We start from the raw sequence: 14,372 nt of genomic DNA, 5'->3' as shown, positions 1-14,372 counted from the left end.
AATTATTTTCTGACATTTATGTAGTATATATGCATATATATTTTAAACTTTAGTTTAATTAAAAGATGTTAAATAATTTGTAAACCTTAGAAGTAAATTATTTTCTGGATGAATGAATTTCTGATTTTATATATAATTCAATTGGAAAATAGCACTACAGTGTTCTGTTAGCAGACCACACCTTCTGTTTGATACCTAAGAGACAGTCTACAACCTCAAGTCTCTATGGTTGTCTACAATTCATCTGAGCTCATCAGGCTTACTGGAGAGTCAGGTTTCCTGTGTGATGCCATGTTTCATAGACTAAGCATCTTTACCCTTTCCCCTGGATGTTCATGGTTTCACACCTTGGAATGGTAGAGGTCACCAGGCTCCTCTAGCCCACAGTGTGTTTCCACGTTGACATCCTCCCAGTGGATACCCCAGTTAATAAACACCAGCAGCACCGATTATGGCAGCAGTTTCTTTTAGTCTCCTAGATGACCCAGAATTTCTTCTTTCCTTCAGTAACTGGTACTTCTGGGAACAATACCTCTGAGAAAACCTGTTTATCTCTTATGATCTCTTGGTAGCTGGGCAACTCATTATTACTTTCTTGACTCCATGTTAAGAATTCATGTTAGGCATGATTTTACAAGCATTCAGTGTCCTGTAGTACAGTGTCATTAAACGAGTATCTGTAAGGGGAAACATGTGAGATATTTTCTGTAAAGTTGGAAGACACAGTTCACAAGACCATCCTCACTTTGAATACCAATTGTATGTTTGGGGTTTCCCAAGATCACTCTCAGATTTAACAAGTCACTAGAAAGACCCACAGAATTGACTGAAAGCTGTGATATATTCATGGTTCTGGTTTATTATAGAGAAAGAATGCAGAATAAAATCTGCCAAGGGAAGAGGTGCACAGGGCAGAGTTCAATGGAGTAGGGGTGTGGGTGTTTCAAATGTGAGGCTTCTATTATTTTCAGGATGCATTACCCTCCTGACATCAATGTGTGACAATATGCATAGAATATTGGCAACTGAGGAAGCTCTTCAGGACTTTAGTTTCCAGAGATTTTACTGGAACTCCATGTTTGACTGCCCACGTGGCTAGCCTCTAGTCTATGGACATGTTGCCCAAAGCTGTCATCATAATTCACATGAAAAGGAGCACGATTTCAAATTATTACATGTAATATGTATGGATCAGTGGAACTTGTGGTTTCCATTGCTCTGTGTGTGTGAGGGTGATGATAGAAACCATGAATTATTTGACTGATGACTGTATTTTAATGCATATCTTTTGAATTTAGCAGGCCAGTAGATTTTTTGTTGGTTCTCAGATCAGCGGAGGTCTCTCTAGCACCTCCGATTTGAGTTTCAGAATCCTATAAAGATAATATTCTAAGGAAGTCCATCGACTCAGGTTTTATTGGTTTATAGAAACATAATTGCCTTGTCTTTATTTGGATTTAAATATAAGTAAAATGTTTTCTGTGGTAACTCTTTCTTTCTAGGAATATGTGGTATCTTTCTCATTATTCAGGTCTTGTTTTACATTTTTAAGTAGAGATTTATTATTTTCTTCATAATAGATTAATGTTGCTTAACCCTTCTTTTATTTGTATTGTGGGAAAGATACTTGTATTAGTCTGTTTTCATGCTGCTAATAAAGGCAAACCAGAAACTGGGTAATTTATAAAGGAAAGAGGTTTAATTGACTCACAGTTCCACGTGGCTAAGGAAGCCTCACAATCATGGCAGAAAGCAAAGGGGAAGCAAGATATATCTTACATGGCAGCAAGCAAGAGAACGTGTGCAGGGAAGCTGCCCTTCTATAAAATCATCACATCTCATGGGACTTATTCACTATCATGAGAACAGCACAGGAAAAAACCTGCCCCCATGAATCAATTAACTCCCACTGGGTCCCTTCCACAATTATGGGAGTTACAGTTCAAGATGAGATTTGGCTGGGGACACAACCAAACCGTATCAAGACTTTTACACTATTTTTAAAAAATCTGCTTATTTCTGATATTACAGAGCTATAGTATAGAGCAGGGATATAGCATAAGGTATGATATATCTTGTCTTGAATCTTACTGTGTTCTCTGATAAATTTGAATATCATGTTAGTCAATGTACCTATATTTCTATTTATTATTAATAATAAAAGCTATCATTATTAGCATTCCATTACTAAGATGACTAAATTCTTCAATTTTCTACTATATTTCTTAAAATAATAATATAAATAATAGTTGTTCAATTGTGCATCGTTTCTTTGTTCTCTGTTAATAAGGGGTTTTCTATTGATTCATGATATTCTTCAATAGGGTAAATATTTTGTGTCCTATTCTTAGTTTGTCACATAATTGTTTTTTAAAAAGTAAAGACGCACACTGATTTCAAATTATTTTTTCATATCTTAAAATATCTTTGTAGAGTTTTCTTTTTAATCTAATAATATATATTTTTATTTCCTACTTTCTCATAACATTTCAGAGTTTTAATTTTTTTGGAAAAATTTTAGCTGCATTTTGTAGTATTTTTATACATTGTATACTCAGTTTTGTTCAATTCTAGTTTATAACATACTTTGATTTCCTGTTTATTTGAATAAATATTTGGAAATTTAAAACATTTGATCTTTATTCTATTTCTTCCTTCTCTCCTTTCTTTTTTTCTTTTCCTTTTAATTTTCCAATACCACTTTCCAAAACTGAACAATTTGTGCTAAATATTTTTATGTTTGGCTTTATTATGTTGTTGGATTTTTAACAGTGCATCCAAAACATTGTTATCCTGGCAAACAGTATGGTTTGCTTAGCTAATAGGTGTTCTCCAATCTTGCATACCAACAAAACTCTTTGTTTTGACTCCAAAGTTCCCACTCTAAGAGGATTCATTATCATTGGTTTTGGTCACTGAAGCCAATCTTATTCTCCTTGATAAATCCTTGCTTTCATGACTGTCCTTGCGGCTAAAGCTGGGCATGTGACCTAGTTCTGTCCAATGAGTTGTAACTGGAGATATCCTGAGGAAGCAACTGGAAAAAGAATATCCTCTTAGATAATAAGGGGACAACGGATGGAGATAGCTCCTGCTTCTTCTGCCTCCTGCCCTTGAATAAAATCTAACTTTGCGGTGGCTGAAGCTGTGACAATCCTTTGGTATCCCAGGGAAAAACAAGAAAATTATAATAGAAACAGTTTAAAGTCTATATATGTACCAACTTTTCTTGATGCTAGTTGCTGTCAGGTCTTTAAGTTCTGACCAAAGATATGCAACTTTTGATATTTTTCCTCTTTCTGGTTTATCCTGTTGCATACAGCTCTAGCTAAAGCATTTTTTTTTTTTTTTTTTTTTTTTACCTTAAGGTGAATTGAAAATGGAATTCCAAATAAAAATGATGTAATAAGATAAGAAGATGTTAGATCTCCAATTCTGTGGAGCATCTTTTCAGCCATGGTTCATGTATCTGAACTTTTACACAGTAAATAATTAAATTTCCATATTTTTAGCCAATTTTTATTTTGAATTTTCTGTCCCTTAAATCTAAAACTAATCTTAACTAACACTGGTGTTGACTCAGAATCCTGATTTTTTTGAGATGAGTAAGGAAAAGTGTGACTGCTTAACTTTAGGTTCTTGTTAAGCGAAATATTCTCTTACCTCATGGTTGGTTTTTCGTTGCTTGTAGGAAAAGTGTTCACTGTAAAAAATAAAGACTTCCCAGATATAGTCATAGATTTGATAACTATCCTTATTTGTTATATTAAGTTCTCTACGTGAGAAGAAAAGGCACTGCCAATAACCTACAGAATTGATACTTCTGGAGTACATTTTGAAGCATCATATTTGAAAATGAACCTATTTACCTCTGTTGCTGATTTTCATAGAGCTTTTAAAGAAAATAATCTCCCTTATAAGATAGCATTTCCATTTCCATATTTCTTAGCTATGTTATAATATAGTTTTTTTAGTATGATAGCATAATTTCTATTTAATTTGATACCTGACTTAATATATGTATATCTATATTTATCTATGTGTTTAAATTCTAATATTCAAAATTTTTCCAAAAACACAATCTGCCCTTTGTGATATGATAAAGCCCAGATAAAAAGCTCTTAATTTTTGTCATTCAAACATCTACATTTTAATGGCTTAAATAAAAGCTGTCATCCAAATATAAAGCATTCTTGGACACACTACATATTATAAAGATCGTGGCTAGTGGACTGAGTTTAGTAAATTAATATGTAAAAAGTTAATTCTAAGTTAATTTCATAAAGAGTGTCCAGGGGACAATAAGTAACTTGAAGAAGACAATTGTTCAGAAAAGTAGAAAGTTGTTGCTTTTTCCAGCTGGTTGATATTTCAGGGTCATTTTATATTTTAAAATTACCAGTCTTTCTACCACTTGAATGTCTTGGAGTTGTGTATATGAACACAGTCAACTCTTCTATTGCCTTGAGCATTGCTGGAGGATATTCAAGTTATTTGCTGATCTCTAGCTATGTTTTAACCAAACTTTATTTTGTAAAGAGTCCCTAGGTGCAACTATGAGGCATTTTTATGCCTCCTTTGATTGATTCTTCCAGCCATAGCCCTTGGTGATTTGGTAATACTTTAAATCCTTGCCTAAGTTGTTTCACTATTAGATAACCAGTGTGTAGAGCTGCCAGAATATTTGTATTCCTTTCTCTGTGGCCAAGAATTGACTTAATGTTCCCTGAAAGAATTTTATTGTTTGATGGCCCTCCTCATTCTGTTTTCTACAGTCTGTGGTTTTACAGAAAACTTATTATCTTTGAAGTTTGACCTCATCTTCTTATCCTTCTAATCCTATCACTTCCAGTTGTTTTTTTTTTTTTTTTTTTGTCTTAGAGATGGAATTAAAAGGCAGTCATACTTGATTTTGAAACTAAGCCCCACTAGTGTCTAACTAATGCTAAAAACTGACCTCTTAACCACAAGTCCCATAAACTGCACATTGTAGAAAATAAAGTTGTGATGTAATAGTGCCAGTCACATGGTAATTGCTTAATAAGCTTCAGTTTCTCTCTTTCCCATTTACTCATATTGCAGTTCTAATTTGTCCTTTTGTATTGAAGAACTAATGGGCTTTTTAATAATAAATATAATCTTCAGTCAACATTTATTGTATATGTATACTCAGATTTAATCAATAATTTGTTTTTATCCTTTTTGTTCTTGAGCTAACTGGTTGCTAATTTGTAACTCAGAACTTTTCTGATTAATTGGACAACTATGCATTTTTTAAACCAGAAATAAATGGTTGAAATAGAGCAATACCAAGTTACTACATTTGGAAGAGGATGCACATTTTTGAATTTATTGAATAAAAGTAATTTTTATGGTTAAACCATTCATTAATACTTTAGAATATATTAATCTGGAGTTTTCAAACTTATATTCAAGGTGATTGTATGTTAAATTGCAAATAATATTTTATATTCAGGTTTTGTAAGAAATATTGTTTTGCCTCTCTTAAGCTTTAAGCATTGATTTACATAAGGTCTAAATGATCATTTTTTTAACTGATCAATAAGTAATCAATCTTTGTATTCAATATGACTTTTATGTTCCCAAAACTATCTTAATCTCACCTGGAATTTTGTACTTACACTTCAGGATTCTTAATTCCATAGCAATATTGTTCCAGTTTTACATGCAGGAAAATTTTGCTTTTAACTTGTGGTGTAAAACCAGGATATTTTCTTAGCAGTTAACTGTGTGTGTTTGTTATTTTAGCTACTGTAAATTGGATTTATGCCTGGGATTTAGTAAGCTCAGGACAAAGAAACTGTGTGTGTGTGTGTGTGTGTGTGTGTGTGTGTGTTTATTTATTTATTTATTTATTTATTTATTTATTGAGACGGAGTCTTGCTCTGTCACCCAGGATGGAGTGCAATGGCACGATCTTGGCTCACTGCAACCTCTGCCTACTGGGTTCAAGCGATTCTTCTGCCTCAGCCTCCCGAGTAGCAAGATTATAGGTGCCCACCACCATGCCCAGCTAATTTTCTATATTTTTATTAGAGACAGGGTTTCACCATGTTGGCCACGCTGGTCTTGAACTCCTGACATCAGGAGATCCACCTGCTTTGGCCTCCCAAAGTGCTGAGATTACAGGTGTGAGCCACTGTGCCTGGCTGAAACTGTTTATTTTTCTGAGATTACAATACGGTGGGCATTTCAATATTTTTAGGAAAAATAAAAGCTTTTATTCCTAAATAAACTTTTAGAAATAAAAAAAATTGCAATTAAAAAAAAATTCAAAACTTTTTTCCTTAATCATTTTACAAAGATACTAATGGGAGAATTAGTCCATTAAAACAAATGAATGATGTTTTCTTTTTCCATTTAGAATGTAGAGTTGCAAGAGGATGTCTCTTCAATCCTAACCACGAGAACCTTAAAATCATAGTTTCTTAAGCGCATTACCGTGGGAGCAAGCAAAGAAACCTACTAAATTATAACCCACACAGTGATTTGCTTAGAACAGAAGTAATCCACAAATGCTTTAATCTGTGGCCAAACAGTTGGATAACGAAGAAGCCACCGAAGCTATGACCAAGAAGAAAACAGTTATACGTTCAATGAGTTGTTAAAGCCTAATAACAGACTGGTATGACAGAATCCCTAGGAGTCATAGATGAAAAATATCTGCAACTATCTGCCAACTCTTTCCCACAAGCCTTATTGAGCTCTCATGAGAAAGATCGTGGGCAGCGCAGGAGAGCTGAGACAGATTCCATGGGAGGTTCAGGTGTGTGGGGGCTGCTGAAGTCTGAGGGGAAGAAGTAGGACTGAGAGAAACCTCTGGACACTTCAGGTACTCATCAAGTGGTAATGTGATGAGCCTGCTAAAATGTGAGGGCAGAGCAGTAATACTGCAAGAAAGTCCTTAGGCCACGGTGCCTTATACTTAATAGGGAAAAGCACCTCTCTGTGCCTAGAGAACAGGTGAGAATGACCTCTAAAGGTGCAAATGTACAGAGATTACTGAGGTCTGAGGACCAGGAGAGAGAAAAAAAAAAAAAGGAGGGCATCCCTATATGCATTCTGGGACTGACAGTAAGCATGCAGCAGAAGCCATTTGTAACTGGGTGTTGGGAAAGAAAGATGAGATAAAACTATCCCGAGTGCATGAGCATGAGACGTGAGGACAGGAAAATAAGTGGTTCAGACACTCAGATCCCAAGTTGATTAAAAGAAAGGTTCTAAAACTATCCTTAAATAATTTGAAACCTGTAGGGAACTAAATCTACCTGAAGCAACAACAGGGTTTAGACCTAGGTCAACTATAGACTAGGTTGACTCAGAAGGAGCATGCCCTTTTATTGGCACAAATATTTACTTCAGCATCTTTTTTTTTTTCTCACAAATTGTCCAGACTGTAAGCAAAATTTATTAGACAAATGAAGAGGAAAGAAAATGAGACCCATTATCAGGAGAGAAGCAGTCAAGAGATGTGAGAATTATCAAACAAGACTTAAAAATAACTGTAATAAAAATGTTGAATGGTCTTAAGGAAAGGCCAGCTATTTTAAAGTAACTATGTGAAATATGTTAAATGACCTTGGGCAAAAAGCAGATGACAACGAGCAGGAACAGATGGGAACTGCCAGCACAGACAGATATGATAAAGAATAAGGTCAAAGGAAAATGCTAGAAATTAAAAATATGGCAACAGAAATGAATAATCCTTATGATCAGCTAGCTTATTGGAAGACTGTGCAGAGCAGAGGAAAGAATCAGTGCATCAGTGACCAACATGCAGGTAAGTAGAAACTGTTCAAATTGAAATACCAAAAGTAAAATACCAAAAGTAAAAATACCAAAAGTAAAAACTTGCTGAGATTTTTTTTTTTTTTTTTTTTTGAGATAGAGTCTAGCTCCGTCACCCATGCTGGAGTGCAGTGGCGCGATCTCGGCTCACTGCAACCTCTGCCTCCTGGGTTAAAGCAATTCTCCTGCCTCAGCCTCCTGAATAGCTGGGATTATAGGCGCCTGCCACCACGCCCAGCTGATTTTTGTATTTTTAGTAGAGATGGGGTTTCACTGTGTTGGCCAGGCTGATCTGGAACTCCTGACTTCGTGATCCACCCGCCTCAGCCGCTCCACTTGCTGGGATTTCTATTGAGATTCTATTAAATTAATAGATGAAATTGGGAAAAATTAACATCTTAACATTATGGGATGTTCTAATTCTCTCTTCTTTTCATTGCTGAATATAAAAAATTATTTTAAACTTAAAAAATACTAATTATAATAGCACAAAAATTGAAGCACATAGACATAAATATAGCAAAATATGTTAACATAAGTTTTAAAGAACAGAAATCAACAAAGTATGTTCTCTGACCATGTGGAAATTAAAATATAAATCAATAACAGAAAGATAATTTTGACAAACAGCAAATATGTGAAAATTACTCAGTATACTCTAAATGACCATGAGTCAAAAAAAAAAAAAAAAAAGAAATCAATATTAGGAAATACTTAGAAATAAATAATAGTAACAATGTGAATTTTCAAAATGTGTGAGATGAAGCTCAAGTGTATACTACAAGGTAATTTAGTAACAACGTTTACAAATCAAAAATACATACAATTTACAATGTATGCCTCAAACTTTTGAAGTTAGAGAAAAGAAGAAACTAAAGATAAGAGTGGAAGTCATTATACCGGCAACTTTGAAAAGGTCTGTACAGTCAACGGTTTCCCTAGGGGGCTGTGAAATAAGACCACCAGTGGTCTTAAAGTTGAAGTGTGCTTCAGGGCCAGTGCATATTATTGGACAACACTTAGCTGCTGTGGAGGAAGATGCAGAGTCAGAAGATGAAGAGGAGGAGGATGGGAAACTCTTAAGTATATCTGGAAAGCGGTCTGCCCCTGGAGGTGGTAGCAAAGTTCCACAGAAAAAAGTAAAACTTGCTGCTGATGAGGATGATGATGATGATGATCATGATGAAGATGATCATGATTTTGATGATAAGGAAGCTGAAGAAAAAGCACCAGTGAAGAAATCTATACGAGATACTCTAGTTAAAAATGCACAAAAGTCAAATCACAATGGACAAGACTCAAAACCATCATCAACACCAAGATCAAAAGGACAAGAGTCCTTCAAAAAATTAGGAAAAAACTCTGAAAACACCAAAAGGACCTAGTTCTGTAGAAGATATTAAAGCAAAAATGCAAGCAAGTATAGAAAAAGGTAGTTCTCTTCCCAACGTGGAAGCCAAGTTCATTAGTTATGTGAAAAGTTGCTTCTGGATGACTAACCAAGAGGCTATTCAAGATCTCTGGCAGTGGAGGAAGTCTCTTTAAGAAAATAGTTTAAACAATTTGTTAAAAATTTTCTGTCTTATTTCATTTCTGTAATGGTTGATATCTGGCTGTCCTTTTTATAATGCAGAATGAGAACTTTCCCTACCGTGTTTGATAAATGTTGTCCAGGTTCCATTGCCAAGAATGTGTTGTCCAAAATGCCCATTTAGTTTTTAAAGATGGAACTCCACCCTTTGCTTGGTTTTAAGTATGTATGGAATGTTATGATTAGGACATAGTAGTAGTGGTAGTCAGACATGGAAATGGTGGGGAGACAAAAATATACATGTGAAATAAAATTCAATATTTTAATAAAGTAAAAAAAAAATAAAATGGACAAAAAGTAGAGAATGCCAACAAAGTAAAAAGGCAATACTAGAAAAGACTAGTAAAATTTGTAATCCTCTGGCAAGAGAGAAGTTACAAATTACCAAAATAAGAAATGCAATTATGGATGCCATTTTTCAGTATTACATTACTAAAAAAATGCAAAAATAACTCAGTGTGAATAAGTTTGACAATGTGAATGGAGTAGAACAATTTTTTGAAAGACATAATTGGCACAAGATATAGAAAATCTCAATAGTATTTATATTTAAAAAATTAAAATTTTAATGGTGGAATCTTCTTGCAAAGATAACTCTAGGACTGTTTTGCGTCACTAGTGAATTCTAATTCACTAAATGATAATATACTAATTATATTAGAAAATAGAATAAAAGTAAGTATTTCAAACTTATTTTATTAGGCAAGTACATCTTTGATTCCAAAACTAGACAAGGATACTCAGAGAAGTATTACAGACAAATACCTCTTATGAATAAGAGGTACATTTTTCTTTTAAAAATATTAGCAAATTGAATGCTACATATAGAACATATTACAAGAAAATATGGCTTATCCCAATAATATAAGATTCATTTAAGATACAAAAATATACAAAAATTATTTAGTGTAACCCATTAATAGAAAAAAGAAAAAATATTACGTGGTCCCTTCAGAATATTAAAAATATGATTAAATTTAATATCCACTGAAGAAAAAGTATCTCATCAAACTAGAAACAGAAGGACATATCTTTAATGAAGTTATTTAAAATTTCTGTAGCTAATATCACACTGAATATGAAATAGTGCATTTCCCCCCGAAATTAAAAACATAGCAAATGATTTTCCTCTCACATTTTCGTTTAAGATATGAGGAGACACTAGCTAGTATATATAATAAGTTAAGGAAAAGAAATAGATATAGAGATTACAAAGACAAAAATAAACTTTCTCCTATGACCTTTTTTGTGTGTAGAAAACTCTAAGGAATCTACCAAAGAATACATATAGAACTAAAAGTAAATATACCAATGTTGCAGAACACAATGTTAATACCCAAAAGTGAATTCTATCTTTTAATACTATCAATTAAATATTGGAAAATAAAATTAAGGAAATATATAAAAATATCTACTAGGGGCAGTAAATGAATTTCACAAAAATTCAGGTCACTAAGTACTATGGTCTGAACATTTGCATTCCCTTTATATTCACATGTTGAATCCTAATCAACAGTGCAATGGTTTTAGGAGGTAGGGCCTTTGAGAAATAATTAGTGCATTATAGCAGAGCCCTCATGAATTGCATTAGTGCCCTTATGAAAGAACAGCCTGAGCACCGCCTTTTGCCTTCGGCCATGTGAGAACATGGCTAGAAGGTGTCCTCTATGAGGCAGAAAATAGCCTTAAACAGACATTGACTCTGCTGGCACCTTGATCATGGGATTGCCCAGCCACAAGAACTGTGAGATATAAATCTCTTTTGTTTATAAGGTATCCTGTTTATGGTGTTTTGTTATAGCAGCACTACTGAATTAAGACACTAAGTTAATATCAAAAAATCACTTGAATTTCTATGCATTAGCAATGACCAATTAGAAAATAAAAATTTTAAAAGAACAATTTACACTAACATTTAAAGACATAAAATACTTTATGGTAAATTTAATGAAAAATATGTAAGACTACTTCTCCAAAAGCTCGTTGATTACACTCTAAGAGTATTTTAGGCATAAAAGAGAAGTGAACAAAGTCCTTTTTATTAAGGTAAAAATGACACTGGTAAAGTGGAGAAAGGAGCAAATACAGTATTTTTGGAATTACCAAGTAGTTCCTTCACCTCCATATCATGGTTCTTCAGGTCCCAGATGCGAAGAGTCTTACCGCATGACACAGAGACCAAAATCAAACCGCCACTGGGTGTAAAGCTCAGATCTGTCACAACATCTTGGTGGCTGGAAAGATTCAAAAGCAGGAGCCCCATCTGCACCTCCCAAATCTTGATCTGCCTATCACTGAGTCCCACAGCAAGGACCCCGCAAGAGATGTCTGGCACTTGGGGATGGTGGCATGCCCAGAGCTTCCTGCTGGGTGGGAAATAAGTAATGAAATAAAAAGGTATACCACGTGGGTGGATTAAAGTACTTCATTTATGAATATCTTAATTAACCCCAAATTGATATATAGATTTAATGCAATCTCAGTATCCTAGCAAAAATTTACAAATAAATTAACTCACTGTTCTAAAAATTTATACAGAAAAACAACAAAATAATTGTGAAAAAAGAACAGACTTAGAGAACTTACTCTAATTCACTTCAAGATTAATTATTAATAAAATATATAAAAATCAGGATATTGTGATATTGGTGAAACAAAAGACCATAAATGGTATCGCACAGAATAAAAAGTTGAAAACAATTCCCGATAAAAGCCTCAAATGATTTTGATCCAGTAGCCAAAGCAAGTCAATTGGGAAACAAAAATTATTTACAACAAATAGTGTTTAAACAACTATATACATATATACACACACACACATATACACATATTCATATATATTTATATATATGAACCCTTGACTTCTATACCACCTTTGAAAATTAATAGAATATGAATAATAGACCTAACATAAGAGCTAAAAGTAAAAGCCTTCTGTGGACAAAAACAGAATATCTTCATGACATTATTTGTGGATACTCAAAAAGTATCACTGGACTTTTTGGTATGTTAAATGAAATATTACATTATTTTGTAAAATAGAAGAAGGAAGAGAAACCCTGAGAGGCCGTTTTATAACAATATATTCTAAAAGATGTAATTTCTCTAAAGACATGCCCAAAATATAATTGTAAGAAACGATTTATAAATAAACATGAATCCATTTAATAACAGAAAATACAAATACTGGTTTGAAAATGTATAATTACAATATATGAAAGTGTGCATTAAGATGCATTTTTTTAAAGAATGTAGTGATTTAATTAAAATTTGATCTCTGAATATACATATAAAATTTTTTATAAATGAACAGAATTCATTTCTAACAGAATTTGATGAACTGTTACACGACTAAAATGCTAGTAAAGAAAAATAATGTTAAATTGAGGATTTATTATTAACATTAAGAAAATTAGGAATAAAAATTATTGAAATTAAATGAGATGCAGATAATTATCAGGAAAATAGGGAATATTATTTAAATAATTTTATCTGGATATACAAAATTAAAAAGAAAATAACAATGTTTCTAAAGTTGTAACATTTTCAAATATTAAGTGGAGTCAAACACAATAAATTAAATAATCAAAAAGGAAATTAAAAAATTATTCCAGAATCTACTATATAAAGGCTTTGACTTAGTGCACTATGAATAGCAAAGGGCATAAAATATATCTCTGGTATCAGAAAGCTCAGATCCTAACTGAAAAGATAAAAGACACTCATAAAAGAAAGGCTTTGTAAGCAGCACATGACCAGTACTCCATGATTTGTGTGCACAAGTGCTGCTGGAGATAAGATCAATCTTGTTGAACTATGGTATTTATTAGTTAGGAGTAAATATAAATAATAACATAAAGCTATGAGTTCACAGATTTATTTTTTCTTTCTCTTCCCTGAGTTTAGGAGTAAAGCTTACTGTAGTAGCCATCTTGATTTGTTATCAGTCAAAGGGAGGGCTGAGACTGCCAAACTGTAGCCCTGAAACAAATCCAGGGAGCAGCATCTATATCCAAATATTTACTCTGAATCATGGCAATGAACTGTGTTCTTAGGATCCATTCCAACAAAGTAATCCAGGAAACCAGGTAGCCAGAAAAGACAAAATTTGTCACTCTGCACAGAAATATTTTTCTTAGAGAAGACAATGGAAATATAGGCTTTGTTTATCACAGAAATAGCTGATACATTCTTATTGTGAATTAATTTTATTCTTTTCAATTTGCAATAGACATAGAATACACCTTAGAATAGAAGACAGAAGAATGGTATTATAATGTTAACTCTTTTGTTGACAAGCTGTTGGAATTTCTGAAAGTCACTTAACCTCCATAAGACAGTTTATTTTCCTAAACAAATAGAAAGTAACAATCTCAGATTGTTATAACTAAAATTTAGATAAGATAAGCAAATGAAAGCAAGCATATATTCAGAATACCCAGTATATATGGAAATATTTCTTGGCAAGAATTTTATTGGGGCAATTTTGTGATATTATGCATTATCATCTTGTTTGTTCTATCTTTAAAACAAGCAATATTGTACTTGTTCCTATTTCTCCTTAAAGGTTTAGTAACATCAAAGTGGATTAATAACCTGAAGTATTTATATATATAAATTCAGTGATACATAATATAATGCTAAAAAGAGCAAGTTGGTTTTTATCTTGGAAATTACTTTCTGCTGTAAATAAAGAGAAATCTATGCCTTGGCAGTTTCTGTTCACCCATAATAAAAATATATGCAATGCTATTTTATTAAAAAATCTTCAATATATATTCTATCTTAGTAATATCTATCCGTAAAAGCTATTGATATCTGTAATATACTTGTCATTACAAAATTAACAATCCTGTATTTGGCACCAAGTAATTAGGGAAGGATAATATTTTAACTTCTAATTCTTACTGTACCAGGTTAAAATTTTTGATTTTGTGGAGATAACGTCTTCAATCAAAAATAGTGTTTCTAT

At 33.0% G+C, this 14,372-nt stretch overlaps 1 pseudogene; it reads left to right on the top strand.

Annotated features, from left to right (window-relative positions):
* Nucleotides 1–8,049: 8,049 nt before the first annotated feature.
* Nucleotides 8,050–12,682, top strand: LOC110743780 (annotated as a pseudogene).
* Nucleotides 12,683–14,372: the final 1,690 nt, after the last annotated feature.

Source organism: Papio anubis, chromosome 7 (assembly GCF_008728515.1).
Source record: "Papio anubis isolate 15944 chromosome 7, Panubis1.0, whole genome shotgun sequence".
Taxonomy (NCBI): Eukaryota; Metazoa; Chordata; class Mammalia; order Primates; family Cercopithecidae; genus Papio; species Papio anubis.
This window is presented reverse-complemented; position numbering and strand designations above follow the sequence as displayed.